General features: G+C 41.8%; 1 protein-coding gene across 2 annotated transcripts in view; it reads left to right on the top strand.

The window, feature by feature from the left end:
* The window catches only part of SHROOM2 (shroom family member 2), a 121906-nt gene that overhangs the window by 52553 nt on the left and 46359 nt on the right, over positions 1–22994 (top strand). The gene's annotated exons all lie outside the window — the stretch shown is intronic.

The following is a 22994-nucleotide window of genomic DNA, read 5'->3' as shown; positions in this document are numbered from 1 at the left end:
CGTTTATTTTATTATTTATTGTTAATTTTATCAAATTATATCAGCCAGTCTTTCATGTGAGAATTTTAGGTGTCTTTATTAAAATCAAAAAAGAATTTTGCCACAACACTGAAAACGCTGAGAATTGGGGTTTGACAGGTATGATGATCCAGTCTGTAAATACAACCACCGTCTGAGGCTGTCTTAGCTGAGGACTGTGTTTTGTGAAATAGCACTGATAGGTAAGAGAGGTACAAAATCATGCTTTTCACCTTTGGTTTAAGAAGATGTTTTTGACAGAAGGAATTACGGGAACCTGAGTCTCTTTCACAAGTGGTAGTTTGTATCCTTACTAGTAGCTGCTTCCAGAAGATCTCCCAAAATTTTTGTAGCACTAAGGCTAATAAATGCAAAATAAAATGCTTTTTCAACTACTGCAAGTCACGTTGGTGTTCAGCACTTGCACTGCCTATTCCAGTAAAAGCACTTTTGTTATCAGAAGTTACATCAGTTGTTTCTGTCACAGAAAGGGAGAACTTCAGGGTTGAAAAGTTTTATAGACATCGAAGAATCTGCTAAGACAGCAAGTCCTAATTACTATGAAAAGCTTTAGACCAAGTGGAAAGGCTCCCTCTTTCTTAGTGCTTTTAAGTTTTATGACAGCAGCTTGCTCAGAATCTGCGAATTCTGACCTATCTTTGTAAATGGCAGGAAGTTTGATGCTGAAATACCCTCGTGAGAGAGACAGCTATGCCATTCTTGTCATTCACAAGTACTTCACCCCATGCATGTGACTTTCATACAGCTAAGCAAGCACTAGTTTGCTGCTGGGGATTTGTGGCCGTTCTCTGCGACAACAGAGTCCCCATTGCTATGCACGCTTGCATGCAGTTTGGTGCAAAGCTGATGGTCTTTCATCAGTCCTTTCTCATCTCTCTCTTTTTCCTTCCCTAGCACACGTGCAATCGGCAAAAGCAACCTTGCTGTTCTAGCCAAGAGGCTGAAATAGTGGCTGTTGTTAGGGAAAACGGTATTTTTTTGTCTTAAATTCATGAAGATTTCCATAGCTCCCAAAAGAGGCAAGAGCCTTTTGGGTCATTGACAGCCTGCATAATATTAGATAAAATTTCATAAAACTTGTTGAATGAAATTAGCTAGGGTTTTTTGTCTGTGTTTTTTCAACTTTGCTCTTTCCCTTGGAAAGTTGCCTTAGGACATCAGTCCTTTGACGGTCAGAAACCTTTTAACACCCAGTCTCATTTTATTCTTGGCCAACTTGTTCTCATGTCTGGGTGCTGAAATAGCTTTTCTTTTCCTGTTGGAAGTTCAAATGATGCAGGTTTTTATAAAAGCCTTGTTGCATGCTTTCTTCCAGAAGTTATGGTTTGAACAACAGTATTGTTTTGTTCTATTTGCCCTAAATCTTAGGCAGAATTTTTATGAGTGCTTTAAACAGTCCTGTCTTTAAGCAAACCAGTAGCTCAGTCTTTGTATGAGCATGCCTGCAGATCTGGATTGAATTGGATCAGGGAACTGATCTGACTGCAAAATTACTTGGGGAAGTAGGTTTTCAGCTGGATAGGACCACCCCTTTTAGAGGCAGTCTGCACGTTAATTAATTACAGCAATCTTGAAATGGCTGCCTTAGCATTTTTAGACTATTTCAGTCTTCTTCAGATCCACCCTTACTGGTTCTCTGGGGAAACGGGGGATAGTCCCACAATTCCCTTTCATTGAGTTACTTATAAGATGAAGTATTGATCTGCAAGTTGCCGTAGCATCTTTTTGTCTGCTGGTCCTGTGTCCTTTGTCTGGCACTATAATGCTTGTCTATAATGTTGATTTAATATTTTATTCCCTATGGGTGTCAGTGTGATAAACTGAAGAACAAAATAGATGAATGGTTTGAGGTTCAATGACCCAGTCCTGAAGGTTTGAGGAATCTTTCTTTTAGTCATGTTTGTCCTTGCTATCTGTGAGTTAGCTTGGGAAGACAAGATCTAGATTTTCTGTTGAAAACTTTTTTCCCTAGGGTTGTTTGTGGTATCTATTTCTAGACTGATCCAGAAGTGAAAAGCAAACTTTATAAAAACTATCATGATGTGGAAAAATTACTTTTTAATAAAATTCTGCTGGTAAGTAGAGAACTTCCTTCTTATTTATGTATTAATCCCTTCAGTAGAATTAATCCAGAAAAATCAGGTTTTATTTGTCACTGCTGAGAAGTGTGTCCATGTAAAGTTCTTCCATATGGGTCACTCCTTCATGCGGTAATGCCACATCCTGATCTTCTATTGATCTGTTTCTGTACCTGGGAAGCAGTAGGGCATGCTATTTTCAGTTTAGAAGTCTATCGTATCTACAGCCAAGACCAAGTGAAAAAGTATTGCCATAGTGAGTAATGTGTTTCATTCACTATAATTAACTTGTGACTGTAGCAAAAGTTTCTCAAGGGGCTGGTGCTGTTCAGCAGTAGTAGCTGGCTTCCACAAAATTATTTTTACACACTATTTTTGAAAAATCTGATGCTTGACTTGCATAGGGAAAATAACATTGATCTCTAAATGAAAGTGCCTGTGGTACCAAATACTCAGCATAAAAGTGCTGGCTGTCAGCATACATTCTTTGCTGTATTTTTTGGAAACATGCATAGTTGAGGTCTAAACCAAATCAGGACTGTGCAACTGGCTCAACAACAAACGTGATGTTTAAGTAGCTTACATATATTGGTGGTTGAACAAGTGCAGTGTTCTTGGATTTGGATTAAAAGAGGACTCAGGAGGCTTCATGTTGTTTTCTCAAGTGGATTTGTCAAAACAACACATCTTAATTATGTGCTAGTTCTTGGGTGTAGTATTGAGTCATTTCTTGAGTAGATTCCTTTCTTAGGAAAGTGTGCTTAGGACACTTCTTACAGGAATTGTGTGTGAATTTCTCTTGTTTTGGAAAAGATGTGTGCCTCTCTGTATACACACATGTAAAATTGCTCTGAGTGTTGATATTAAGTGTTGATACTTGATGTGGTTACCATATTCTGTGTAATTGAACTGTTTTGCATACACTTCTACCTTAAATTGCCTTCTAGTTATTGAAGCTAATTTCCATTCCTCTGCACATGCTAGACATAAGCATATACTGCAAATCCATGAAAATTTGGAATAATTTTTCACTATGAATCCATGAGACACATTGAACTCTTAAAAACTGACATATAGGTGACGCTTCCATTTGTAGTTTATTAATGTTAAAAAGAGGGTGGGATTATACGGCCCTTGGACCATATAATAGCTAAGAAGTTATGTGGGGTTGTCCTGTTGGCTGCTTGAATCATCTTTTAGTGACAGTGGAAACAGGTGGGCAAGGGAGGGAGTAGCCATGGACTACTTTTCCTCAGGCTGTGCTGGTGACAGGAAGCTGGACTTCCAGTTCAACTTGACCAGCGTTGACCAACGCCTGAGAACCAGCCTTAAAATTCTGGAATAGTTCTGGCCATGTTGCGCACACACAAATGGGTGTGTTTTCTTTTCCTTTACGTAGCATTTCGTTTTGGTGCCTTCATGTGGCGGAAGTGCAAGCTGTTTTTGCAATGCTGAGGAGTTCCTTGGAGAGGGAAAGAGAGTGAGAGCAAACACACTTGCCATCAGAAGTGTAGTCTGAATGCTGAAATTTGCTGTGCTAAATCCTAATCAGGGAAGCGAATGTCATGATACATGAACTATAAACACCTAGATATGGAAAGATAGGGTAATCTTTATTTGCATGGCACTTCACGAAGAGAGACAGCCATTTAATTGAAGTCAACAAAAGGAGAGTTTTTAATGAATGTCCCGAGGGCTCTGAGATCGTACAGTACTGTTTCCAAACCTGAGACCTGCGTGGAAACCTGGGAATAAAAATCTGACAGTCATTTACAGTGTTCAGATGGGAGATCACTGAAATTTTGTCACATACTGAGCGGAAAAATGTTCAACACCCACAGTGACCTTTCCATAGTGGGTTTTGTGTAACTTAATGGGGGATCTAGTCTTACCCGTTTATCACTTGTGGAGCAGCTGGCTGTGCACTTCGTAGCTCCTTTTGGCTGCAGAAGTACTCTCTGAAACTTGGCAATATCAATTTGTGAGATGACTTGAGAAGATGAGGGATTTATGGTTTTTGTATAATTACAAGGTACAGATTGAGGACTGTGAATTCTGCCTCTTACCTGCATTGGCTACTTGATGGTTCCGGTTCTATAGATATCAAAATAGTATAGGAAACAAAAGTAGAAAAATACATGTAGTATGGCAGATTTAAGCAAGTATTATAGATATTTAGTCGACAGTTATGGTTAAGTATTGCTCCATAAACCAAATGCATTTGTGGAGCATCACTGTTGAGTAGGACTAAAATACATTTTGCCATTAAACTTGGTTTCATTGCTTCTCGAACTAGGGTTTGTTACAGCAGAACGTATAGCAGTGATTGCTCTCTTGCTGACCAGTAGGCATAGTTCTTCCTTTTTGAAGATTGACCTTGGCCTTGACTGACTAAGATGAATGGGTTTTTATTATTTTTTTTTTTAATGCCTGGATTTTCAGTCAACTTTGGAAATAGGTGACTGTAGTAGGGCTTTCCAGGGCTGTATATGCATGCACATAGTAGGCAGGTGTGATGGCCCTTTGCTATCCATGTTTCTTTAAATCGATGTGGGTGTGGAACAGCGTGTGCCTGTGCAGATCTTCAGTATACGCACTTAGCAAGTGGGTATTTGTAGCAGATGCACACAGCTATGAAGTTCAAGGCTTGTGCTTTTTTGTGTGGCGGCAGTTGGTGGAAGGGCTGGGCTGTTAAATTCCCGTTTCGCAAATTCACTGAGAAAATGGGTCAGTGCGTTGCTGTAGGCCCGCTCTTCTGCACGAAGCAGGATGGCCAGTTTTAAACGTGTGCCAGATAGGGTGTCCAGCAGCCCCTGCTCCTGTGTGACAGCACATCACATTTCTCTCCTCGGGTGCTGTCAGTGAGCTACCATGGGTCATGGGGGAAAGGCAGGAACCAGGGAAGTGCAAACATAATGCGTCATGCGAATTGCACAGTGCCTACAAGCCTGGTTCAGGAGCCCCTGGGGTGGGTGCCCTGTGTTTTAAGGAGTTCCTGGCAATCTCAGCAGGATCTTTCCATGAAGGGGTGTTGAATGGAGCAACTATGCCATCCTGTATGTGTGTGCTTGCTGTGGGTGCACAGTGAAGGCCAGCTGGTGCAGAGCTCCCCTCCTGCTCAGACATGGCCCCCACCTCCTCCACGGGCAAACCTGGGGGTGGCCAGGCTCCTCGTCCTCCTCCTCCTCATCTTTCTCCTCTTCCTTCAGCTGTGTGGTCCTGCGCTAGTGATGGAAGGAACGGACACAACAAAAGGAGGAGCATGCGCTTTGATCTTTTATTTTCAACAAATTATACCTCGGAAGAGCCCTGACGAAGACCATTTCCTCTAGTTGCCTAACTATCAGTGTGGTCACTTAATCAAAATGGAGACAGTGCGAATCCAGGTTCCCTTCACTGTGACCCTAGCAATACCACACAGGTGTTTGGGTATTTCCTGTGCCAGCTGTCTTTTTGGTGGGGTGTACATCTAAAAAGCATTTTTATTTCTTAATTTTCTGTCCACCTCACCAGTTTCTTAGTTGTGTTAAATGTGATTTGATTCATGCTGTTAGTGACATACTAGTGGACACTTGAGGTGAACATAAGCTTCAGTTCCTTCAGTTGGTGGTGTGTTGTCCCTGGTTTCACAGAGCAAATCCTTGTCTTGTGGTTTGGATGTTTGTCTTGTACAACTGTCAGGGCTCTCTCGATATGTGTGTTGTGACTGACGTGTTTTCATCTTGTGATGACTTTCATAATTTATTTCTTTACCAAAGTAAAAAAATCCAGCCTGTAAAGCTTGAATAACAGAAAGTCAAAAAATATAACAGATGTCACCATGTTTTACCAAGTCAACTCCAGTAGGACGATGTTTGAAGTACTAGGAAAGGCATAGACATTGCTTTGTGGGTAAAAGGAATCCTCTATAATTTGAATATGCTTATTCAAAAGGTTACTCGTGGCAATGCTATTCAGTTTTGTGAAGTAATTACCAAAATTGGGCAATGTTGCTTTTTTGTGGAATGGAATATGCATCAGATGGTAACAACCTGTGAGTCATGACTGGTTTCTAGAGGGTTTTTTTTCCTCTTCAGTCCTGCAAGCACTTGTTGAAATGGTTAATTTTGAGCATGAGTAGTCTCATCCAATTTAGTGAGAGCACTCACATGACTGAAGATGAAAAAAGTATACAAGTGCTTACAGGATTTAACCATAGATTTTTACCAGGTGGTACACTGGATTTATTCTTAAAACTGCTTCCCACTGGTGAATTTCAGTGTAGGTGGTGGAAACTGAAATGTAACCCCTTGGGTGAAAGGGGGAAACAGGTGAGCCTTCTAAAATGTGGGGGTCTGAAGACTTACTCATTTCATATAGTACTTTCAACATGCGTGCACAGAGGATTTTTGTGTGTTTGTGTTTGATAATACTATACATCTCTGCAGACTCCTGACTGAAACAGAATTATAACCCCATCCATTAAAGACCAAATAAATAATGTTTTTATGTCAGGATCTTCTTTGCATTTGGAAGGAGTGGTTCTGTATGTGTTGTATGCATTTTGAAATATTGAATGGTTTGGGGTTACTTTTAAGCACTTAAGAGTGTTGGTTTTTTTAAAGACTAGTCAAGAACTTTGACATGAACATACACAGCTTCAGGAGAGGAGTAATAATGCTCCTGTTTGTGTGTTGTGGTTCTCCTTTTGTTACTTTTATTTTAGGTTACATGATGAAGATGAAATGACTGATAACATTGGGAACTTGGACGCTTCTTAAATGTTTCAGTGTCAAGTAGCCTACCATGTTGAGTGTAGAGATTTTATGCTCTACTTGGTCAAGTAACTACATGTAACACCTTCCCACTTGAAAAGATTATAAAAAGGTTTTAAAATAATTTCTGAATCCAACCCTTAACTCCAGAAATACGACCACTTAAAAGCAGGGCAGGAATGCAAGAGTGTTGCAGCTTTAGTTACTGAGTAACTGAACAAATTTACATCTTATCTCTTACACAAGAAACCTATTATTTTATGGTCATTGCTGCTGAATCTGCATAATACTGGATCACCTGGCAAAACAAAGTCTGGCACAGAGACACAGCCACCGCACTGCTGGGTTATACGGCCCTTATGCTTTTAGTCCGGTTGCATGCTGAGTGCAGAGGAAGGACAGAGTGACAAAAGCAGGGGTTTGAGGAAATTTCTGCTGGGTTACAATTGAAATCAGAGTCAGTTCTTCGGTCTGGCTCACAGGGCAGCCTTGCCAGCAGGTGGGCAGCCAAACTGGGGGGTGGTATCTGGCAGGGAAGGATGTGCTCTGGGGGATGGTAATGTCTTCAAAATCTGATCTTGCACAGGGCAAGTCAGAGCAAAATAGCTTTCCCAAATAAAACTTGAAGCATCTCAGCTCATGGGGTTGTTCTTTGTGAAGGCTTGGTAATTTGCATCATGTGGCTATAGTGTTTTAACCAGTAACGAGACGAACTAAGGCTGGGCCTTCTCCTGAAATGCCCTGGGACTGGAGGAACTGTCTTTCCTCGCTCCTGTTTTTGGGTCACCTTGGACGTGGTTAGGTAAATTACAGCTGAAATCGGTGTGGGAATGCACCACACCTGTGTAGAAACGCTGGTATTTGAAATGTGGTTTCTGAGGAAACTCGGTTCGTTTAGGACAGCTATTGAATGGTAAGCTCATTGTGGTAAGTGGCTAGGAGGAAAAACATGCCCGTTGTTTATGGCCATAAGCAAAGCAGGGTTTCCACGGCTGCATGCTCCAAGGACACAGCAAGTTCCTTCTTGCTGAAGGCAACATGTTGGGCCAGCGTAGGCAGCTGCAGGCTGCTGTGCTTGCGAACTCCATCCTGGGCAAAGGTGGTGGTGGGGAGCATGTCCAAAGGCTGCTCTGCATCCTGTTCCTTGCTCCTGATCCTTTGTCTCAGCCGTGGTTAGGCAGCCTTAAATCCCCCGTGTATTTTGACTCCTCCTGCTGCTGTTAGTATTTGCCATGTCAGAGGCTATGTTTTTCTTCAGGGTTACTGCTGAATTAAGCCTTTTAAGTATTTATGTTAAAGGTTGATTTCTTGAGCACCTTGCTTGCGTAGCATGATAATTTCTGGAATGTTTGAAAGTAAACCCTGCTGGAACCAGCATTTGGAGCTGATTCTTCAGTAGGTAAAGCATTTTAGATGCTTCCAGATGATAAATTCTCATTAAAAAAAAGTTTTATTATCCTTTAGAGGAATTCTGATAAATCGTGGCAAAAACTGAGGTAAGAGAATGACATCAGGAGTTTAATGCTATCTAGTCATCAAAAGGTAGCAGAATATGCGCAAAATAAGGATGAGGAAAAAGTATTAATGTAGCTGATATAATATACCATAAATCCTAAGATCAACACTTTTATGTTGGACATCCAGATGTGTGTGCCTAGTTCCCGAAGGCAGAACAAGGAAAAACAGTTCCAGAATATGAAAGTTTTATCAGGGTAGTCTATTGTGAATTTAGCAGGCAGGAAGATTGATGATTTAATACCTCATACAACTTAATACCTCGTTGTCGACAGTGCATATCTTATTTGTAAATGAAATTGCTATTTCATCCTGCTCAAGCCTGTACAGTTGGGCTGAGGTACAAGGAAAACCAGAGCAAACTGTGGTGGTGAAATCCTGGTTTGCCCAAGTTAATGACTGAACTCTTTAAGAGCACTAAGACTCCATAATTTATTTGGTCTTTTCAAAGCAGAGGTCTTTTCAGGTTTTTTTTTTTATGTAAAATGCAACTTAACTGGGTCGTGGGGTAGGAAAGGAGCTGCTCTGCTGTCCTGCCACAAGATCCAGCTCCTCCTGCTCGTTCTGTCATGGCTCCTTTTAAAAGAGGTACTGTCAACTGTAGTGCAGCGTTGCTGTTTGCTCCATTTTCAGGCGCAGGGTGACTGGCAGATGGGAGGTTGGCCCAACTGGTTACCCGATGCGTGGGAGGGGAAGGCAGAGAGCAATGCTACAGAGTCTCTAGGTCTTGCTATGGTTGATAGCAAGGCAGATTTTGGCAGGTGAGAATAGACATTTAAGGTAGGATGTGCGTCTTCACTGTAATTTTAGGGATTTGGACAGATACCTATATCATAGAGCTCTGTCAGTAACTTGTCTGTCAAAATATGGGTTCAATTTGCCATTCTAAGACATCTGAATATTAATAACTTGCTTTTGTAACTTCTTTTCTATCTTTTAGACTCCCTTCCTCCCCCCAGAAGTCCATAAGTTAAGCACATGGTTATATTGTTTTGGTTTGTTTTCAAATTCTAGGTTAGTTCTTCTTTAGGGATACTTTTTGAGAGTCACTTCCTCTTATGATAAGATACTAGAAGCTGAAAATGCAAAAACAGGAACTCCTCCTGTTTTGCATGGAGAAAAATGCTGCAGTTCCATTTGCCACTTCCAGAAAAATAGGCTGACTTTGTTGTTGTTGTTAGAATTTGTCAGCACTTTTTGTGCAAAGGTAAGAAGGGAGTACAAGGTGTTCAGGTACTCAGTGCATAGAGACAGAAAACAAACAGCAGAGCCACAAACTCAGTTTTGATTTTTTAACTCATTGCACCGAGTTTTAGTGAGTTACAGCTGTTTAAAAAAAAAAAAGTGATATCAGAAAACAACCTGTTAATTTCAGGTGTCTGGGTTGGACTGAGTCACTTTAAAGGTGCCTAAAATCCAAAAACTGCTGAGTAATCTCCCTTTGAAAACAAAGAGAAAGAGCAATGAACATGTGTCAAAGTCCGTGTTCAAAAATGGAGACACATGGAATCTCTCCTGACTTCTGAAGATCACAGCTATTGCAATTAAATGTATGAGGACTTCTTTTGAATGTGCAAATAAGACTGCCTGACCACAACACACAACAGATGCTGGTTTTCTTTTCTTTTTTTTTTTTTTTTTTGAGTTCTGAATAGCTTCAAGTCTGTGGTTTTCCCCGTGGTTGAATCCTTTGCTGGTAGCGCACTCTTGTGGCCGCCGCTTTCATTAAATGATTTTAAAGGGATGTTAAAAATATATATATAACTTAGGGTTTTCTGCTTTAGAACACACACTGTCTCTTTTGGATAAATGTTCCTAAATTAAATGCTAAATAAAGGAAGGTCAGTCCAGGACAAAAGTATCCCGAATGTGCTTCCCAGAAGATCTTGAAGGGGGCATGCATATTGAGCGTTCAGGTTTTTGACCAGTTTTCATCTTTGTATTTTCGGCAAAAAGCCATATGCCCGAGGAAGGAGAGCCAAAAGGCTCGGTGGGGAGTGAGGTCCATGTGGGAGCTGGAGTCAGGTGGAGGAGAGACTGGGACAGGCACCTTTGGTAATGGGCTGGAATGCAGACGCTGCTTTTCCTGCGGCTCCGCTCTCAGTGATGAGCGGGTTGCTCCTCACAACTTTAGTTATTAAAACGAACAAAAAAGGGATCTGGGAAACCTTTCCCAGTGACACTGATATGTGTGTTCCCAGTGAAAGCTTTTCACCCTGAGTCGCTGTTTTCTGATTGCAGGGAGGGGAGAGGAGAAAGTGGTGGCATAACTCTAGACCAGTTCTGTTTTCAAATTACAAAGCTCTTAACTGGTGTTTTATTTTTCAATAAGGAGGTAAAGCCTTATGGAAGCTCAGATTGTGGCATGCAGGGGTTTCCTTTGAACTAGGAACTTACAGATTCTTCTTTGAGCAAAAGAGCAGTTATTAATGAAAAGTTGTTTGGTACTGCGTAGACTTGGTATCACTGTGATTACAAATCCAGTGTCATAGCACATCTGCATTAATACCAAGTACGTGAAGTTGGCTATAGGCTCCTTTTCCTTCTACGTTGTAATTCAACAGCACCTAGAGTCATGATCCCAGGTTATTTACTTACTTGTACGCTCTTGGAGAGAGACAGGTTTACACTTGGGAAAAGGCCTTGAGTGAGAGGGGTCTTTGCCCTCAAAATACTTGACTGAAAAGTCTCTGTTCTTCAATAGGCTGAAATCTTTGTGCATGGCATCTCCCTGGTCACCCGCCTTCCCTGATCTTTGGATCCTATGTGTAAAATAAGCACAGTAGTAATCACAGTCCTTTCAGGGATATTTTTAAAAAATCAATTAGTCTTTCATAAATGCTTTCATAGCAATTATGTGGCTTTATTTACAACTGTTTTCCAGCAAATGTAGTGCCATGCCCAGCAGTCCTTGTAGTGAAGGTAAGATGAGCTTGCTTTATCTATTTGCTCTTTTGGCTGCAGTCTAGCAGGATAGTCTATCAGTATCTCATTGCAGATTAAGACTGAAAAAAGCTTTTTAAAGCCAAATTAAAAGTTGTATTAGCCAACTAAATTTTGAGGTTCAAGTTTTCCTTTTCTTGATTTTTTTTTTTTTTTTTACCACTATACCAATGTAACTCTAATAGTTTTTCAGACAGTGGACTCAATAATACTCACTCTGTGCAATTTATTCCTCTGTTATATAGAGTGAAGGTGGACTTGCTGCTGGAAATTCAGGAAAAAAGTTCTTTTTTCCACTCAATTTTACTTCTCTGCTTTGCCAAATAAGTCACCAAGTATAGAATAGTATTTGCCAGCTGGACTTTGCATCCTCATTCACACAGCAATAACTCCATGGGTTTTAGACTCTTTCAGAAACGTTAGAAAAGTGACCCGTCAAATGGAAGCCTTTCTTTCTCTGGACTGAGCCTGCACGTGCATGCGTGTGTATTAATGTTGATAAGCAAGGGATCATGCTAGGCTACCTTTATTCAGAACATTTCCAAAAAACCCTCATTGTATGTGTGTTAACATATGTGAGAAATCAATACTTTCACCTTTATAGAAAGTGCAGTCATTTTTGGATAGAATATTGCAGTCTGGCTGGGAAAGTTTTAGCCATAGGCCATCTAACTTTCAGCAGGCTCACACAGCAGAGCTATTGTAATTGTGTAATTGTGCCATATGCTGTCTTAACTAGATTTCTTATTAAAATCCAAAGATGCCTGCATAAAATAGGACCACTTCTTACCCTTTTGCCAACCTCTTCCTCCTTCCCGAAGTTTGAGGATTTCTGTAAATCCCCAGTACTGCCAGCATTTCCTTAGTGATTATAAGCGCGTCCTCCTTTGACCCGTGGAGAGCCATTCATTTTTCGTATGCAGGGTGTGAGTCAGTCAGTTGGTAAGGATGCTGCAGTGCAGTCAGCTTCTCGTGGCAATCAATCTACTGTGTTATAGCACAGGACCAATAAAAATGTATAGTCATTGTGTGTTTAGTGTGATGGGTCAGTGAACCTGAGAAAAACCTGATCTTGGCACATATGCCGGTATATAAGAAGAAAATGTCTCTTTTCTGCTGTCCTCCTTAAGGATACAGCAGAACTAATCTTTTCCATTTTCCCCCAAATAAACTCTATTCAGTGTGTTACTGTATCCTCTGCATCCTCAGGTGTGATGATGGTCAGCAACTGTAGCAAGCTTACATGTGCTAATCCGTCCAACGGCAGGGGATTAATGGTGTGACTATGGAATAAAGTTTAGTTTTTTCAAAAGATTATTAAAATAAATTGTCCTTTGAAAGAGTTATCCAGAATTTGTAAAATGAGTCTCCGTGGGGGATGGAAGGTCATGCCTACCACTTTTCTCCATAGGCAATGATTTCCAATGCCTTTCTGAGTACTGAGGTTATTTATTTCTAAGGATATCACAGGCTGCCTCTCTTTTGGGGGAAGGGCTGCTGCCTGAGAAGACTGGCTGGTTGGTTTTAATGTATAGAAAAAATGTCTGTAACTCTCAAATGGTATTGAGCCCATTGGATCTTAAGAGGCCCGGGTGGTTCTGGAGAGTTTCATTTAGCTTTGCTCCTTGAGCAGATTTGTCATCTCATAGGTGACATTGGCTTCTTTAGAATATAGTGCCCCAGACTGGTTTATTCACCCACAATGTTTGCTTAGAAGATTGCAAAAGGAAAGGATGGAACAGCTGAAAAAAATAGTTTCAGCAGCATAATCTAAGTGTATTTTCCACGTGCCATGTCAAACACACTTCAAATTAAAAAATAAAAATCCCCGCTCCCGCCTCCTCCTCCAGGAACACTCCTCTGGCTTCATTTTTTGGGCTTTGCTTCACTTTTCTCCTGCTGAGCTCCTCAGGCAGTGTTCACCGGAGTCGGTCGGTGGAGTCGCTGGTATGACTAATCAAAACTGCTACGGCCTCTTAGCAGGGAGCGGTAACAAGGCTCCTTTGTGAGTCTAATTATATCCCCTAAGCTGGCACAGCGGCGCGGATTAGTGCAGGAGGAGGACGGCCGGTCGGTGGCAGAGGGCTGCGGGGTCCCATGCTCTGCTCTGCCACTCTGCCAGCATTGCCCGCTTTTGCCAGGGACGGAGCCCAGGCGAGTGCCACCCGCACCCCACACGTGCCACCCCAGCCCTCAGCTAGGGCCCCGTCGCTTCTCCCACAGCTCAGTCCCGCTCCCTGACCTGGAGCCTTGCCCGCCGGCTGGGAGTCATGCCTGGTCCCTGAGGAAGGGGTCTGGGAGGAGGCGCTGCCCAGCGCGGTGCCAGGGTAGGTACCTAGGGCTGTGCCGGAGTGGGGGGAGACTCCTGCCACGCTGGCCAGGAGGCACCCACTCAGCTCCAGTGGCTCCTCACCCTGACGGCCCATCGTTGGGATAAGCAAGCGCTTGGGGCGCCTTTCTCTTGGCTTTTTTGTGTCTTATTAACTTGTCTGTGGAGGGGGGGCAGCGCGGGGAAGCCGTGCGGGGTTGTCTCGAATGCATCTGGTTAAAACTTCATAATAGGATTGTTGAAGTGGAGTCGGCAGGTGTGGAAGAAGGGAGGTGACTTTGAGAAGAGTACTTTGTTGGTTTACTTGCCCATTTGCCTCCCGTTTCTCAGGCAGACCTGGCTTCAGCGTGCTTTGTGTTAGCGAGCAAAACCACTCATCTCCCAGTGGGGCCGTGCACTGGGGTGGTTTGCGCTACTTTCTAAGAGGTCTGCAATTAGTTTTCTTGGCTCGGTCTCTTCATCCCAGTATGTATCATCAGGACACATGGAGTAGCAGAGTCAGTCTGTTAGTGAAACTTAAAAAGTGTCAAGTACTGGGAATTTTTCAGACTTGAGCTTTTATTGGTGTGAAAAAAAAAAAAATTCGATGGAAAAAGTTTCCCAGGCTGTGAGCAGTTTGCACACACGCGCAGGGGTTACACAAGGATGCCAAGGGGGTTTTTATGGAACAGTGCAAGAGGAAACAAGTATGCTGATAAACACGTGAGACCAAAATTGCTTGTTCTTCCCTGTAAATCTAAAGAAGGGATCATGGGATTTCTTTTTTGGAAGGGGAGGTATATGAAGTAGTGAGCAAAACTGGGGGCGGGGGGGTAAAATTTAAATACACTTGTCTTACGCAGTTTTGGGAAGGGGGAGCAGTTTAAATGATAAATTTTGCAGAGCGTTTTTTTTTTCTCACTGCCAGTCCAGTCACTGCTTCCTGCCCTTCAAGAACATATGCTGTGAAGGTGGGGTGCCGGAGCAGCGTGGGCTCAGGATGTGTTTCTGTCTCTATCTGCTTAGTGGTGACCAGACAGAGCAGCCAGTTCCATTAGAGAAATCCTTAATCTACTGAGGCTAATGGAGTTTCCCTTCAGTGGGAGCTGCTCAAATAGGAACTGCCCATTGTATTTGTGGGGCAGGATCTGAGAAGAGTTATGGTCAACTTCTGTAGGGTACTGTTTATAATAAAGCATAATAATACATAGCAGAGCATTGGCACGTAAAACACATCACGCATTTCTACTGACCTCACTGAATTTCAAGTAAAGCTATAAAATATTAGACTGTGATTAATCACTTGGAGCGCATATGTAGTATTCAGTGTGTCTCTTTCAGTGATCATCTTTTATATATGAAAGGCAACTTTTCTTTTCTTTGAGACTGTTTAAACTTCCCCGAGGGAGCTCTATACTACCCTAACACCAGTTTTGCAACCCGATTTTGTTTTCCAGCTGAAGAAGACTAAAGCTAGTACATGTAATAGAAACAGCTGAGTATTCAGTCTTAGGCAGAGACACATTCACTGCTCTGGGTCTTAAAATAGTGATGTAGTTGCAACTTGCATGTGAATATTGTATCATTATTTGTTGTGAGATTGTCCATAGATACATTGCATCTGGATCCATGCCTTGGTTTATCTGTGCAGGAAGAGTGCTGCACAGATGAATTCAGCTATTAAACTACTCAGTCACTTCAGAAGGATGCTGGTAACCCCTGTTGCAGATTAACGCACAAGCTTTAGCAGCAGGAGTAACTACCTATCAATGTTAGAGGTTTTTTTCCTGTATTTCATCATCCATTGCAACTGATCTGGCCTTGGAAAGTCATTGAGGTAGTTTCGATTTGATCTCTTTGTATCCAAGCTCATGTTTCAACTTGCGGTTTTTTAGTTTTATTTTTGCCAGATTGACTCTCTTGTAAAACTTATTCTTGGTGATAATTAGGGTGAGTAAAGATTGAGATCTGAAGGGGTGACATGAGGTGGGCTGGAAGAGAAATAATCTATTAAAGATTTGTGTTGTTATTGCTGTGAAGTGATTCTGTTTTCAATCTTGCTTGGAAAATAGCTTTTATTTTGCTGTGAAGTGACTGAACCCAGCTTTCAAGTCTAATTACGTTAAATTGGGTGCATATCTTGGCACATTCAGTTTCTGCAAAATAAGCCTCAAAGCCTACAAGAACATTATCCACTAAACAAAATCAGCTCTGCTCTAGGAATCACAGAAATCAGAGTTGTCTGGTCACTTTTAAACTTCCAGTTCTAATTGGTTTTAAGTGTTGTAAGGCTGCTCTACATCTGTTCAAAATAAGGTCTGTATGTGTTCCCAGGGTATCCAAATCAAGGGAAACAGAATTGTTGCTGTTAATAGCTTAAGTAGGGGGTTATTTTTTTTGATCAGCATCAATTTACGGAAGACTTGAGTGTGTTTACTCAGAGGCTGGGCTGGAGTGGGTTCTTCAACTGGGCCAGCGTCTCTGGGAGCTGCTGCCACAGGGTGGCACAGGGGACAGCCACTTGTCCATGTCCACTGCTGTTTCTCTGCGGCAGGGGGTGAGGTGGCTACCATGGGTGAATCTTTGGCAGTGGTATTGCTGGTTTGAAATCCTTGCGTTTACTGCATTTTCTTTTCATGGACTTGCAGTTCATGTCTGAATTTCTGGAGGGGTCTCACATTACTGAGAGGAGTGAAGAAATTAAGCCCTCTCTTTTTCAGGATTCAGACATACCCCTCTGTTTCTGTGAGCGTGGTGGAGGGAGGAAGGTTTGGGCAGGGGTGGAGACAGGGACAATTCTGTGCATCCTGTAGGCACACAGGTTCAGTACTGCATGCAGGGAGGGACCCGTCTTCTCCAGGCATAGCTGCTTTAGTCCTTTTGCAATAGGAAGAAGATTATCACTGTCTATGAGTGACCCAGATACTCATCTATAACAGAGACGATGGAGGGGAAGAAAGGTCATTCTTATCTGTGCTCTGTGGCTATCAGCTGCATCTTAGTCTTGCTTAACCGCTGTATGATAAGGATTAGCACTGTCTTGCAGGAGGGAGGGTTGAAGTTGGGGTCCAGCTCTGTTTCTGACAGAATAAAATGGCAGAAGATGAAGCAGGAGTTAGAGCCTGCCCAAGCAGAGGGGGCAGCTTCTTTCACTTCGTTCACCGCAGCCCCCATCTCCATTCTAGGCATGGAAGGTGGTGGCCTTGCCTTCCTCAGGGTAAGGCGCAGATCTGCAGCCCCGCAGGCTAGTACAAGCCCTTGTTGAAATGGTGACAGCAGTGACAATGTTGTACCCGCCCTCTACTCAACGAAAAGTCTCTACACACAGTGCTGAAGAAATTGGGCCCAGATTAATATCGGCATAGGGGGAGAAGAGCTCATGCTCCAAGAAGTTGCAGGAAAATATCTGCCCTTTGCCAATGGAGAAATTGTAGATAGGTGCGTAAGTGTTTCAAATTGTACTGCTTCTTGTTATAATGCTGTTACAGCTGCAGTCATCAGTTGGAGATTAAGAAGGGGATATAACTTGGAATTGAATAATTAGCTTCTCCACCTGAAACTTGAGCTGCCCTTGGGAGGCAAGGAGGGAGAGGTTACCTCAGAAGATGATTGTGCAACTATAACCACCTTATGCCTCGGGCTTCTAGCACGTTAAGGCAGCTGAGATTTCATGCCCAAATTATGAGGTCTGGAATGTGCCAAAACTCTAATGTCTGTTTTAATCTGAAAATAGTTATTATGACAATAAAAATCCTTTTTTAAAAACAGTGCCATATATCACAGAGTGATTTATAGCTGCATAGCTATCTCCAAATGTCACATTCAGTGGAAGCACTATAAATTTTTACATACGTTTGTACATGTAGTCCAGAAGGGGGCTCCTCCGGAAGGGGGTTTTCTTTTTCTCTGCACGCCCCCTCCCCCGCCCCCCTTTTTTTTTTTTAATGCAGCAGTTTTCACTGTCAATTCTCTGTTGTCCTTCTGAGACTGAGATGCCTCAAGGGAAAGTTTCTGCATAAGAAGCTTATTCAGTTCTTTATTACTGTGGAAAATAATTGTAATATTTTCTACAGTATTGCACTCTTTTGCCTCAGTTATGGCTAAGCTGGAATAAATTGGTCCTGCATGCTGTGTGATGTTACCGGTATTTATTTGGAAGTTTAATTGAGAATCCCAAGCCTTGTGAGAATAGGTTGAGAAGCAATATTTGAGTACTTAACAAACGCAAGCTCTTAAATAGATGAGCAGAGAGACTTCATGCAGGCCTGTTGAGTTGGTACTACTTCTTATTTCAATTTTTTTTTTTCTGGCAAAAAGGACTATATGGAGACCTGCGGTATTATTTTAATATTTATTTCATTAAATACCATTCCTGCGGTGCATCTGCTTTCTCTGTTCCTTTTTGTGAATAATTTTACCACATAATGTATCATTAAGGTTGCATTATCCTCTGTGTTTCTGTGCCACCACTACAAATACAATTTCAACAGAGGTTTAGAAAAGGCTTCTAGGTAGGGAAGTCTAAATTGGGCCACAAGTTTGTCATTCTGTATGTGTTCCCTTGCTGGTCCTGTTGGCTGGTATTATTTTCAGTACTCTTTCTCCTAGGTTTTGCTGAACCCAAGTAATTTCTGCTGCTGTATTTGTGGGGAAACAATGTGATATGGCACTTGAAAAGGTTCCAAAATAGCTGTGGGAAAGCCAGAATTTGACTGTTGCTCTGACATAGAAATAGTTGGAGGGTTGATTGAGAATACTGATGCAGAAGTTCAAGAAGCGGGAAACTGAATTGTCCCTGGTCTTGTAATGTCAGGATGCTCATAGCTCCTTTTCAGAGTGATGGTGATCTTGATACTGCAGCTTCAGACTGGACAAGAGGGGGATAGTAAATCATTCCCAGAAGAAAACAGAAGCTATTTGTGGCCAGTTTGCACCGGTTTTAGATTAGGAATAAGGTGTTGTTATTAGGGGTTTGTAGTGCTGCATCCTCTATGTGTTAACATAGCTTCTACATTTCAGAAGTTGGATAAATAATTCCCACCTTAAGGAAGGACAGGTACTTGGTTTAATTTTTATGCATGGAAATTTATAGTTATGGTATTGTGAATCCAGAGTTTTTGAGAGTAAGATTTTTATAGAGCTTAAGATACTGCTTTTGAGGTCTACAGGCTGGAGAAAGCTCAATTGCCAGCACAGGGTATGTCAGGAGTAAATTGGGATAGGTGGACTGGAGCGGAGGGAGTTGAGAGAATCAGAGATTTATATTTTCTTTAGAATATTTTTTTTGATGATTTTGTGTATGTATTTCTGAAATGTCCTGTGGATTCTGATGGAACAAAAGGCAGATCCTTGTCTTCCTGTGTTTTCTTCAATCATGTTGAAGTTCAATCAATACACACATCAACACACGGTGTGGGGTTGTATTTTTTTAGGCTGTGTTGATTATTATACTGTGTTGCTTATTCTTAGCTCATGGATAATGTGGGGGTTTTGCATGTAGATATGTTGAAATTTTGTAGGTTTTGGAAGGTTCAGCTCTGAAGCCTAATTTGAATTCAGGCCTGCAAATTGTGCCTAAACTAAATAGATTTTGAAGGCAGTTTATCTAAACCATTGTAATGGTTTTGGCTGGGGTAGAGTTGACTGTCTTGCTGGCAGTCAGTATGGTGCTGTGTTTTAGATTTGGCCTCATGGCCAAATGAACTGGTGTTTATAAAGCACTAATGTTTTTGGTTGTTGCTAAGCAGTCAAGGTCTTTTCTGCCTCTCATACTGCCCTGCCAGCGAGTAGGTTGGGGATGCACAAGAAGTTGGGAGGGGACACAGCCAGGACAGCTGACCCCAACTGACCAAAGGGATATTCCATACCATGTGATGTCATGCTCAGTATATAAAGCTGGGGGAAGAAGCAGGAAGGGGGACACATTTGGAGTTAGGGTGTTTATCTTCACAAGTAACCGTTACGTGTGATGGCATTTGTCTTCCCAAGTAACCGTTAAGTATGATGGAGCCCTGCTTTCCTGGAGATGGCCAAACACCTGCCTGCCAATGGGAAGTGGTGAATGAACTCCTTGTTTTACTTTGCTTTACTTATTAAACTGTCTTTATCTCAACCCACGAGTTTTTTCTCACTTTTACTTTTCCAATTCTCTCCCCCATCCCACAGGGGGAGAATGAGCAAGTGGATGTGCAGTCCTGGTTACTGGTTAGGGTTGAACCGTGACAACCATTATATAATTCTTACCAGCCATTGATGGAGCTCTTATATCTAGTATAACTAGCCTGATACACCAGATTTAATACATATTCAGTGTTTTCTTATATGTTTTAACTTGATTATTGACTACAGCACCATCTCCTATATTTGCAACGTTTCTTCTGACACTACAGTAGATCCACAAAAAAAGCCTGTCTGATTGACAAAGTAAAGACACAGGTGGGAAAGGCTGTGTAGCAATTGGTCCACAAAGGGAGTATGAGCTTGCCATGTTCTTGGAGAGGGGAAGGTGGGAATAGCCAACTCCCAAACAAGTATGAGACAGGGGCTGAGAGAGGAAGTGATGCAAAGATGGAGGCGGTGACAGTACTCCAGGGGGAACTGTGCTGCTTACTCTGTCCAGGGAGATGGTTGAGCTGAGCGAAGAGCTGCCCGCACAGAAAGTGAGGATACAAAAATGTGTTGCAAGGAGCTTCTGTAATTGCTAGGGATTAGGAGTTGGGTGGGCTGCTGTTAGACCAGGCTTGTTCATTGCTTCACAGTTATTCAGTTGTTAGCACATTTCCATAATTAAGACAGTTTTCTTTGATTATAATGTGTTTTCAATACATTTAAACTAGAAAGGATAAGAGTTTGCTATTTGATAAGTTAGAGGGATTCACAAAGTTGATTAGGAGCCCAGCATTCATTTAGTTTTTTCTCTTCATCAAAATCATTTAAACTTTGAAAAGAGTTGAGTATGCTAGGGCAGTCGTAGATTTGTCTTAGGATGACAAGGCTGCTAATGACTTTTTTTTGTGTGAAAATGTTATTCTTTATTTTTAATTTCTATACATGGGTTCCAGTGTTGCTTGAGACTACCAACTGTTTTCTCTCTTAACTGTTCATCTTCTGCAGTTTGTGTGGCTGTGCATGTTATTATGTGCACAGTTTTGGATGTCTGGGTTTTTTTGCCCGTGGCTAATCCAGCTGTCACTGGACAAGGGGATGTATACAGCGGGGCTCAGCTGTCTGAGGCCAGAGAAGAGTTTTTTTCATATACCGCAGTAATTAGTTTTCATCACTGTTTCATCCCATTCCAGTGATATATGTCATAGGGGATTTTCCCAAAAGAATAGATGCTAATACGCAAGGAGAGGTGGTTCTGACAACAGATGGGGTGCATGCGGCTGCTAATGGAGAGTAGCAGTCTTGAAACAAAAACGCTGGTATGGCTTGAGTGTTGCTAGTAGTAATTTGAATTTGTGCATGTCAGCCTTCCTGTGTTGTTAATTTTGGAAAACAGTGCACAGCTGGCAAACTAACATGTTGCTGTTGACAATTTCTGATACTAAGAGCTTCATCTGTAAATTCACTTTTCTAGGCTATTGGGCTGGCATACTAGTTTTTTAAATCTCATGTAAGCAGCATTCGATCAACTATGGTGTGAAAGCATTTCCATTTAATCTTCAGCAGATACCTAATATAACAACCTTCAACAAATTTTCATCCCAAATAAAATTCCATTTAGGCAATTTTTGTATTCAGGGAGTAAGCGTGAAAGAGAGGAGATGGTGTGTGTTGTTTTTATAAAGCTCACTGTAGATCTGCAGATGTGTCGCGGACGGAGTGATTAACTTCACTGATAAGACAGAAGCAGTGAAATATTTATTGATAGAAAACCGTGATTTAACAAAGTTTGATAGTGAATGTGACAGTGTTTTACGAGATTCGATGGCAAGGTATACTTCATTATTTACCGCACAGAGGACAGGGCCAGACAAAGCTGTCAGGGAGACCCTTCCGTTGAGTCATGACGTTCAAAGAGGACCCCCTTGCTTTCTAAACTCCTTCTTAGAGAGTAGTCTCGATGTGGCTGGATCCAGTCCTCATCCCAGACTTGGTCAATGGTTTATGTCTAAAGGATTATATATGCGCAATCAATCCTTTATATCACTTAGCTAAGGTTTCACAGTTAAGCATGCTATTAACCACTTACTGAGAATCTGCTGCGGCAAGGAATCTCTAAACCTCGAGGAGTAACCTTGAGCAGATGTCCCTGCTCAAGGGGAGATCCTGTCAGGCAGCCCGCTGCCGGGCAGGAGAGCTCAAAGTGCTCTTGGGCTGTCCACTATTTACAGAGTAAGATAATTGACCTATAGTCATATTTGCACAGCAACGAGATGTCTAGGTCCCTATTCTGGACAGTGTTTGACTATGTTGCCAGCCATCACCCAAAGTCAGGTGCAACCCATCACAACTCCCACTGACAGTCATGGCTTGAGCAGGAGCTGGGGAAGGGGGAGAGCACACCGCCACAAGAAGTAAAAGACATTGCCTTAAAATACTTACCGTGATGATATTTCCCAGTAGTTTTTTCAGGTTTATGGCTCGCTATGAGCAGGTATTTTGCACATTTTAAGGTTAATCTCTATAAAAATGAGGATGTGATGTCTCCACACAGTTAACTTAAAATTTCAAGGCCTGATGTTTCTGCCTCAGATAGGAAGGCCCACTTTGGCTTTTGAGAGGGGTTTATTCCGTCACTGTGTGTCTCACCCAATCGAAGCCTAAATTTACTATCCCTCTTTAAGGCTATCCTGGATAGACAGTGTGAAGGCACAGAGTGTACTTTAGAAAAAGCATTTAAATTGCTGCTGTCTAGGCTCAGGACAGCAGGAAGTTGGGGCAGTCAAGGTTGAATCTGAGTGAAAGGCGGTAGGACAACCTTACAAAAAGGGAGCAAAACAGTTCAGGCTGTGATGCTCTAGAAACAAGCGGGGAGATGAATTTGGAAGTGGACTGTGCATCAGGTTTTAGCAGGGCTTTGGTATATCGGGGGGACCAAAACACGGTGGTTGAAGTCCAAAACCATCAACCTGGACAGAGAAGTTATTGGCATATTTTGAAAAGCCTAAAAAGTGACCTTGCATGTATAAATAAATATATATGTGTATATGTACATATCATATATATATAAAAAAATATACATATATGTGTGTATATATATATGTAAAACTTTTTTGAATCATCTAAAACTTTTTTGAATCATCTGTGTGTTGGCTATGAATGGCAGTGAAGGTTTACTTCAAAATATATTGTGGGAGTTTTTTAATTTTGGGGCGATCCTATAATATGGGATTGTTGCATGAAAATTTTCAG

Source organism: Larus michahellis, chromosome 1 (assembly GCF_964199755.1).
Source record: "Larus michahellis chromosome 1, bLarMic1.1, whole genome shotgun sequence".
Classification (NCBI taxonomy): Eukaryota; Metazoa; Chordata; class Aves; order Charadriiformes; family Laridae; genus Larus; species Larus michahellis.
Note: the sequence above shows the minus strand (reverse complement) of the source record. Positions and strands in the feature narration are given on the sequence as shown.